Source organism: Eumetopias jubatus, unplaced genomic scaffold (genome assembly GCF_037043125.1).
Source record: "Eumetopias jubatus isolate StellerSeaLion01/CBP00866 unplaced genomic scaffold, mEumJub1_p1.0 scaffold_17, whole genome shotgun sequence".
Classification (NCBI taxonomy): domain Eukaryota; kingdom Metazoa; phylum Chordata; class Mammalia; order Carnivora; family Otariidae; genus Eumetopias; species Eumetopias jubatus.
In genome coordinates, this window is record NW_028274823.1 from 2356128 (window position 1) to 2365819 (window position 9692).

The following is a 9692-nucleotide window of genomic DNA, read 5'->3' on the forward strand; positions in this document are numbered from 1 at the left end:
AAAGCTCCCAAAGAGGGAGGGGACCGGAGAGGGTTGCCCAGCACAGAGAAATTTAATGGAGAGAATTACGAGTTATAATGGGGCATTGGAGTAATGAGGTTAGTGACTATAGATACTGCAGAGAACCTGCGAGCAACAGCTCTTAGCCCCAGGGCCGTGCAGAGATGGGGCGCTTGCTGGACGAGGTACAGCCATGGCTCCAGGAAAGCTGGGACCACCCCCCCGCCGAGTGTGCCGGGGAAGTCTCTCATGTGGCGGTGTCACACTGGATGCCCTCTGCCCAGCAGCACCCGAGAGATGTCGGGCCGGGGGTGCCACTAGCTGCCCGGGCCTCAGCACCCTGAGAGATGTCAGGCTTTGTACTATCACTCAGTCAACTTTGCTTTCCCTATCTCTGTGGGGGAGCGTGGGCTATACTGAAGGACAGTTCTGTAAACTTTCCTGGGAGAGGTGGTGGGGCCTGGGCTACGGATCTACACTGATTTGTGGGCTGGGCTGGGGTGGCCCACTGATTGGGGGTTTGGAAGGCATAAGATTGGCATCACTGGGCGATGAAGAGATTGGGGGACATGGGTAGGCACAGAGCTGGGAGTCTACATGGCCCAGGTGCTTCATACGAAGCTCTGATAACCAGGTCACCAGATGGGCAGTCCTGGGAATGTCAGGTGGCATCTCCCTCGCCACCTGGTTCTTGCTCAGTGTCCGACACAGACCCCTTTTCATCCCATGAAATCCTCGCATTGTTAATGGGGAACAATTCATCCTGACAAAAAGGAACCTCTCAGAGGCAGATTCTCCTTCCCTTCCCATCATCACAGTCCAGGCTGTTACAGAAAGGCTTATGTACCACACAACTTCCCACATACTGTCTTCTTGACCAAGACCTTCATTTTAAGGATAGTCATTGCCACAGTAGGTCATGCCCACCAAATCTGCTGCACTCCCATGAACCCTATGGCCCAGAAGCAGCTGACTGGCAAAGCGCTGGAACGGCCTGCTGAAGGCACAGTGCCATCCGTGGGACCAGGCTCTGTAAGGTTGGGTGGTGCCCTGTAGGGGGGTCACCTGTTGGCCTCAAACCAGCTGTCTCCCTGGAATCACAGTGCTTGACTCTGGTCCCCAAAAACGGGAGGTGGGAGCGGCCCCTCTCATTATACTCAATGAACCTCATCCTTACAACCCCAGGCTTGGTGAATTTGGAGATCCTGTTGTCCCAGGGCAGAACTCACCGTCTCGGTCGGGTTCATAGATGCTGGGATCCTGGCCATTTCGACTCCTCATGGCACTGAAACAAGGGGGAGAGAAGGTGGTGGCTGTGCTTGCCGGGGCATTATCTCAATTCTTGAAGGGGAATTTATGCTTCTGGTGTCTCATGGGGATGGGGGGTAGTGTCAGGAACCCAGGGTGTTCCCCAGGTGCCCGGAGTACCACTCAGCACACAGCTGAGGCTAACCAAAGCCCGAGGGCCTGTGGGGAGAAGGCTGGGGTCTGCAGTGCCATGTTTTTACATGGATTTTCTTCTCCCTTCCTTGCTCCTATTACCCCATGTGGTAGTCCTTGGGTTTCAGACATGTGACTGAATTAATTCGCCTCACCTCATGAAGATGGGGTTGGATGGTCGGCCATGCCAGGGTCACAAGTGTGGTCTTCAACCATGACAGCGAGCGGTCTGCAGGCTCCAGGGTTGGACTATCCCCCGACACCCTCTCCCCTGCCCGGTGGCCCCAGAGCCCGTGCACACCATGACGGTCGAGCTTCCTTCCTGGGGCCCAGCCTGGGTGGGTACAGCCTAGCTCGGGCGGGGCGGCCCCTCCTGTACCCACAGCTTCCGCCCAGGCTCCCGTCCTCTGCTCCTTTAGGCCCACGGGAGGCGGCCCCCACGAAGCTTTGTCCCGGGCACTTGGCCGTGTGTGCTAACCTGTAACTCTGCTCCTGCGATCCTAATTGCCCCTCTGTGAAGCTCTGCTCGGTCATTCTGACTGCAGCCCATCTGTTGGCTGTCAGCACGACTTAATCACCACCATCATCGTTACCATCACCATACTCAAAGAGCTCACAACGACACAGAATGACACCAGAAACGACATTAGCCCGAGGACGGAGGGGATCATACAATCCCAGCCTCGGTGCCGGAGGAAGGTGGAAAACACCCATAATCTCAGTGCTTGGAGATACACAGGCAGCCATCTGCCTCTACGGAAATTTCTAGACATTCACCCAAATGTTTGGGAACTTCCGTTTTAGTTTGTATAACCGTGATTTTGAAGCTAAGAAGATTAGATATTTAAAGTTATAGACAGAGGATCCATCGACATCCACGGTCACATTCGTCTCTATCCAGCTATCAGCCGGCAAGCTGTTGGGGATGAAAGGTCAACTGTGGCGTTATCAGGGAGAAAACCCAGAACCAGTTGGTTTGTTTGCGTCTGTATTCCAAATGCTTGCCCACTTGGAAGACTGCAGAGGTCATTCATTTCTTACGTCTCTTCCATGAATTTAAGACATTATGGAAGGACAATAGACTAAGATGTCTTTTAAATGATAGCCTTGCTTCATTTTTGTACATCTACCTTTTATTTTAAAGGCCCCCAGGGAACTTGGGTTAACTCTGTCATGACCTCTGAGCTGCCAAAATCCAGCAGGAAACGCAGAGCCCGTCAATCAGTTATGACTGCCTCCAATCAAAGGGCCAACCCAGGGGCGATGGGTCGTTCTGTCGGTGATCCCTGGATTAGACCTCCGTGTCCTAGAGGCCAGAGCCTCCCAGTCTGAGTCCTCACCCCGACCACCAGGGCCCAGGCCTCCGACCAACCTGTCCCTTTTCTTGTCTCCCCAAGCGTGACGCAGCAATCACCGTCCTCTGGACCGAGCCCCTCACCCAGCTGTCCCACCCACACTGGCACGGCCACACCTGGGTCCTGGTGTGCGAGGCCCTCCTTCTGCAGTGACCCGCCTTCCTCTGCATCTTCTTGGCAATGCCACGCCTGTCTCTTCCTCCGCCCGAGAGAACTTCTGGCCCAGGGCGGAGGTCCGTCGGAGAGCTCAGCCCCTCCATCGGGCCCTGTGGAGGGTCCTCAGAAGGTGCTGGGCCCCAGGCCCCGAGCAGCAGTGATCCAGATGGAGCTTGTGAGTCAATAAAAAGGACAAACCCAAGTGGATTCTTTCCCACTGGTTTCTTTATCGACGGCTGTGATGAATTTCTTCTACTGGATTTGCTGAAGGTTTATTTCCTTACTGAGTGTTTATTGTCCCTACGGCTTATTTTCCTGTGGCCTCCTTTGAGTGATCTGCTTCAAACAATCCACAAATGACAGTGGGAGAAAGTGGTCCATTTGTCTTTTTTCCCCCAAATACTTAAACTTGGTTTCCATTTTCCCCATAAGGTATTTGAAAGGTGACCCAGTAAAGCCTCCGGATCACTCCGGAAAGGCTGTTGAGGTTCTGGGGTAATACCTTCGTGGGGGTCAGTGGTGGGAGAAAATGCTTGAAGAGGAGGTGTCCAGAAACACCGCGTGCTGGCTGGGCCGGGCGGTGCGGAGGCGAGGGGGCGGACCTGGCGGGGGCTACGCGGGAGAGCGGCGGTCAGGCGGTAAGGGGTAAGGGGTAGAGCCTGCTGGGGGGTGGAATTTGAAGCAAACAGAATTGTTTCCATGAAATTTTGGAGATGTTTGTCATGTGATATGACCCCTCTCTGTCCCCACTTTCTGCTCTCCAAGAAACAGTCTTTAAAAACTGTATTACACTTTTTAAAAAAATGTGATTTTCAGTGATCATCAAAGTGATGAATGCTCATTGCAGGAAAGTGAGGAGCCACATGGACAAAGCCTCCCGTGGGCTTCGGTGGCTCTTCCCTGCCACAACGCTGAACAGTGTCCACTGCACTTCGGTACAAGTTTGTGGTGGATTGAACCTCCCAAAAACAACCACGCATGCACGCACGCAATCACACACACAATCACACACAATCACACGTACCCTTATTACCACGTGCTGACACTCCTGTCACAGGCGTGGGGCAGGGCAGGGGTCCGTGATATGTCCAGCACAGATGTGGCAGAAGCAATGTGGCGGCACTCGGCAGGCCAGGCCCCAAAGAGGTTACGGCCTCCCCTGCTGGTCCTGGCTTGGGACACCCTCCCTGGGAGCCGCCCCGTCCTGGAGAAGCGCGGATCACACGGGAAGGGCAGATGGAGGTGCTCTGGTCGTCAGGCCTGCCTGGGGTCTCAGGTGACAAGCAGCATCAACTGCCCAACATAGCTTCGAGAGGCAGTGTGGACCCCAAGGGGAGCAGACCTCGGCCCCCTCCACCCTGAACTCCCCAAACTGCAGGCCCATGGGCAGAACAAAACGTGCCCTTGTTCTAGGCCAGCAGGTTTGAGGGGTTTGCTCTGCAGTGTTGGACTCTGGGACATGCTCCTCTTTCCAAATGACTGTGCTACTTGATCTGTAAGTGATGGAAATATTAATTACAGCAGATAATCTAATGAATGCTCACTCTATGTTAGGCTTCTGTTCCTTGCCTCATTGAGTGTCCCCAACGATCCCCGAAGGGAGCTTTGTTACTGTCCTCAGTTCACAGAGGATCTGAAGTCTGGAGGTGTAAGCAATCTGCTCAAATTCGCCCGGATCCTGGGGCAGCCAGGATCGCACAAGAGTCTGTTTGACTCCAGAATCCGTGCTCCAAACATCCTGGCCCTACCCCCCCACCGCCCCGAGGCTCCCCCGGGACACGTGGGACTCAGCTCTGTGCCCAGGCTCTGCTGGAAGGAAACCTCATGAGCAGCTCACCAATGGGTGGGAGGTCAGCCCAGTGATCAAGCTGTTACTGCAGGTGGAGGAGCCCCCACAGAGCACTCAGCTGAGTGTGGTGGAGGAGAAAAGGGGGGCAGGAGGGAGGTCCGGAGGCTGAGCGGGAGTGGGGGCCCGGGGCGTGGGGTTGTGCAGGCAGAGGGAACAGTATGCGTGGAGGCTCAGAGGATGGGGAGCAAGATGTGCCCGGGGAACGTCCAGCAGCATTCTGACAGACAGTGACCTCCTCTGGGGTCGTGTTACCCCGAGAAGACCCAGCACCTTGCTCTGCCTTGGAGGCACCAACGCCGAGCGACTGAAACAGTGACGCAGAGCCCTGGGGGTCTGGGAAGGCTGTCAGGCAGATGTCGTGGAGAGTGAGGTAATATTGGTAAACGATCGCAGTCAGTCGTCCCTCTGCTAGCGCTGAGCTCCCGGGAAGTGCCAGACACAGTCCTCCACACAGAGGACACAGACGGGCAGCCACACGGATGGGTCCTTGGCCCTGAGAGCTTGACGTTGGCGCAGGGAAGGCAGAGGCAGAAAGGCAAATGGCACGGTCAGTCTGGGGAGTGTCACCGAGGGGACAGTGGCTGGAGCAGAGGGTCCGGGGACGTGTGCCCCTGAGGAGAGCCTGCAGGGGTGGGGCCCCGTCAGGCGCAAGAAGGGGTGGGGGCACATCCGGGACCAGGGCTTTGTGGGGCAGGACACCGGTGCACCTGCCGCGGGGCATGTTTCAGGAAGACTAAACCCAGAGCTCTCTGGCAGGTGTGGCCTGGAGTACAGGGTGCCTCTGTGGCTGCATGGTCAGCCCGGGGGACGCTGGCCGGCATGCTCACCTCTGAGACAGGATCCCCCTCTGCGGGCCCTGGGTCTCTGCCTCTATCCTGGACGGGAGTTGAATTAGCACCGTCCACATTGGCTCTGTTTTCTCCCCGGCTCTGCCAAACCTCACCTTTGCCCTTGTTCTTGAGAAGCATGAACAGCCTCCACCACGCGGGAGCTGAGTCTTCCAGCTCACTGGCCGCTCGCGGGCCGTGACCCTGAACATGTCATCTCCGACCCCTCACAGGGGTAGATTCGCTGCATATTTAACTTGGAAAGTGCATCTGCATGTGGCCTCTGCCCGGCGCTCCACCTCTCGGGATTGGGTCCCCATGTGGGGCAGGCAGCCACCTCCGGAGCCAAGAAAGCCAACGGGTGACTTTAAATCAGTTGATTTCCTGCAGTGGGCCACGGCTCGGCCCCCCTCCTTCCCTGGTCTGAGCAAACCCAGCGCCCGGCAGGGCAGGAACGTGAAGCCCACTCACGGGACCCTCTCCGGCAACCTCGGGCATGGGCATTGGGTTTTTCAGATGCAGTTTGTGTCGTGCGGTGTGTGATTTGCAGTGCGGCCGACAGCCCAGTCACCTCGCCCAAATGCTCCAGCCTGTTGTGACCCCAGTTTGCAAACCACAAGTGTAAACAGCTGGTATCGGGCTCTGGGCCTCTCCTCCACGCATGAACGTCTGTGATCAGAAGCCGTTGCCGACTCATTCTCTTCAAAGCCCGCGCGCGCATTTGGCTCTGGGCGCTGCTGGAGGAGTCAGCAGACAGAAGTGGGGCAGAAATACGGGAACGGCGCTCCACCTCCATGCCACCCCCGCCCAGCAGAGCTTCACCTGGATGGGCTCTCTCGGCAGCTGCTCTGAAACCAGAGCACACGTTTCTAGGAACAGCCAGGTTATGGCCGCATGGGAGGAGCTGAGGCAGTCTATGGGGCCACATGGGTGCTCCTGCATTAGCAGGTTGGGCCTAAACCAGAGCAATGGCATTTTTCCACCTTGCCCCCGTCCTTACAATCTCCCAGACTTACTCCCAGGCTGGCCGATGCCCAAAGAATAGCAGAGGGTTACGTTTGCAGCCTTGCCCTCCGTAGATGCCACTCCCTGACCAAGCCACCGGCCTCCGCGTCAGGTTGCAGCCGCCACACTTGGAGAATGTGAGGCCCCCAGTCCTCAGTCCCGGCATCCCCAAATGCCCTCCTTCGCCGAGCTCCCTGCTCCCCTTCTGGGCCGTGGTCCCAGGCCGGCAGAGCCTCACGCCGGGGTGGTCTGCTCACGCGGTCAGGCCTCCAGGCACGTCCGTGCTCGCCCTCCTGGGCCTGCTCTCCTCCGCTGGCCCCACCCCTCATCTGGGCCGGCATCGGGGGACGCTGGTGACGCCGTCCGTCCTCCTCTGGGAGCTGCAGACACACTCAGGTCAGCACACCCCACGCCGTGGGAAGGTGCCAGCCACACTGGCATAAACCGGCCTGCGGGGGCCGTGTGGCCAGAACTCTCGTGGGACCCTGAACTTTGCCATTTGCTGTTTCTTAAATTTTTAGTCAAGCTGCGGTAGGGAGGAAGGGAAAGTGAGAAGAGAGTAACATACCGTCTGAGCCCTCTTCCTCTTCAGACATGCCACTGAGCGGATGGTGACTGCCCAAGTGACCCTCCTGCCCCACGGAGGCCAGCAGCCTGTGCGCCCCTTCACCTGCTCTCACCAGGGACCCTGGGCTCCAGGTCCCGTCCACAGGGAAGCCTCATGCTGGCTCCTGCCAGTGCAGGGCAGCCCCAGCAGGGGCCCAGATGCGGCAGTGCACGTGGGCTCACGAGGGGGACACTGCCTCTCCAGGGCCCGGAGCGCCCACTTCCCCAGCTCCTCCTGGGCCCGGATCCCCTTCCTCTCCAACTAAACGCTGTCTCCTCCAAAGCTCCCCCCGTCCCTGCGGGGCAGGGGGACGATGGGAACAGAGAGCCCTACCCCGTGCCCAGCTCAGGAGCAGCAGAGCATCCTCAGACCTAGTGCTCTGCATCCGACGAGGCAGCCCGCTGCTCAAACCCCAGAGGCGGGGGTTTAAGGCAGTATTTCTACCCGTGGGTGTGTTTCCATCAGTGCGTGAACACCTGCTCCCCCCGCACTGTGCGAACACGCCGAGTGCCAATTGGCCAACACGGTGTTCACTCGGAAGGGACGCTTGTCTTTTCATTGTGGCCTTGGCTTTTCTCTGCTTCTGCTGCCCGGCCGCCTTCCCTGTGACTAGTCCCTCTAGGAGGGGAGTTCACTGGACACAGCTCGGTGCCGGGAGAAGACTTTCTCACCCCCGCCTCCATGTTCTGTCCCTGTGCCCTGGAACAGGGAGGGGGGTGCACGTCTAGGAGGACGCAGAGTGAGGGCCAGTTGGCCGGGTGCAAAACCATTCTGAGTGTTTTCACTTCAGTCAAGTTAGGCTGAATTCTCAAGAGCAATGTCCCCCTGGCATTTGAGGGATATTGAGGCAGGGGCTGGGATGGAGCCCTCTGGGTGCCCAGTGCCCAATGGGGGAGTTTGGAACAGAGCAGACAGCCTTGGCAACATGGTGATGAGCCCGCCGGGGACAGCTGCTCCCTCCTGCCCCCACCGAGGCTGGCACCGATGGGCGTGCCTGTGGACACGCGTGTGTGCTGTGAGTGCACGTGCATGCGCACACATGTGTGCTTGGTGAACAGCGTAGCCCCAAAGAGTCCCCCTTCGTTTCCACCTTCTGTCACCTGCTCACCCCTGCACAGACAGTCCTGCCCTCGGAGGCCGCGGGACCATGAACGTCTTTGAAAAACGCTGGGGAACATTCAAACTTCTGATTTTCCATGTGCCCTTCCCTGGATGTGGGACCTGGTCTTGGCCCTGTGTGGACCGTCATTTGGAAGGTGACCTCTACCTCGAGTGGACAGAATTACAGCATGGCCGTTCCCAGGAGAGGACAGATGACTTCCCCATTCGTTCAGAGAGAGCGTGGCATTGCCGTCCATGGGGACATCCATCTGAGACGGGTGTCTCCTTTTTAGGCCTCTGATTCCATCCACGGGTCCCCAAAGGTGGGCATCCCACGTGCTTCCTTCAGTAAATCACCTGCTGGCAAGATGTGTCCAGGAACGAATCACTTCTACTGCCCTCGGGACTTCCTTGACCTCCCCATACCCACACTTAATACCAGCGTTGGATCCACAGCCCCACTGCTGTAGCTCAGACTAGCAGAGTCGAAAGGCTCTCTGGATCCAAATGGCTTTGCAGACCTACGGCCCTCACCTGCCTTCGGCTTTATACGCTGCCGTTTAATATACTGCCTTCCACGACAGGAAAAGGGCGTACTGCTGGGCCGGGTTCTAAGTGCAGAGTGCAGCGTGTCCCCCAGCATGGCCAGTGCCCTGGGTTTGGAGAAGCCGCTCCTCTGCACGGTGTCTGACCCTTTCCCATCTGAGCGGGCTTCCTTCCAGACAAAAGCGGCAGAGCTGGCTCTGGGCATCGAGTGCTGACGACTGCCAGGGTCAGAGAGAGCACAGCGTAGCTCATGTTCGCTGCCACTAAATTTTGGCTAAATCATAGCACCAGGGCCATAATGGGAAGACATAAAAGAGGGCCACAAAACACTCCGGATTTGGGGGTTTTATTTAGGATATAAAAGAAATATTTATCACAGTCCTACACATAATAAATATTTCTTGCCACATGCATTATCACTTTGCAACTTATGCCATATTTTAGAAATGGAAATGGCCCATAAAGGCCCCAGCGATTCCGCTATAAATGCACCGACATGGCCCAGTGACGACTTGGAAGCAGGACCAACTCGCTCTGCCTCTGCTTCGCAGCCTCAGGCGCGGGCTGCTTGCAATAAATTGTTCCTCCCTCTGATTCATTAAACTCACTCTTCCTCAGCTGCCTGAACCCTGGTGGCCAAGGGGCTCTCCGGTGAGGTCAGGACAGCAAACCCTGGGCTCCTGGCTTGGGAGTCCCTTGTCCAGGTGGGGTCACGGGCTGCCTGAAGACCCCGCCACCACCCCTTGTCGCCATCCATAGACGGCAGAACAAGTAGGTCACACATGGCTATGTGGAACGCCAAATAC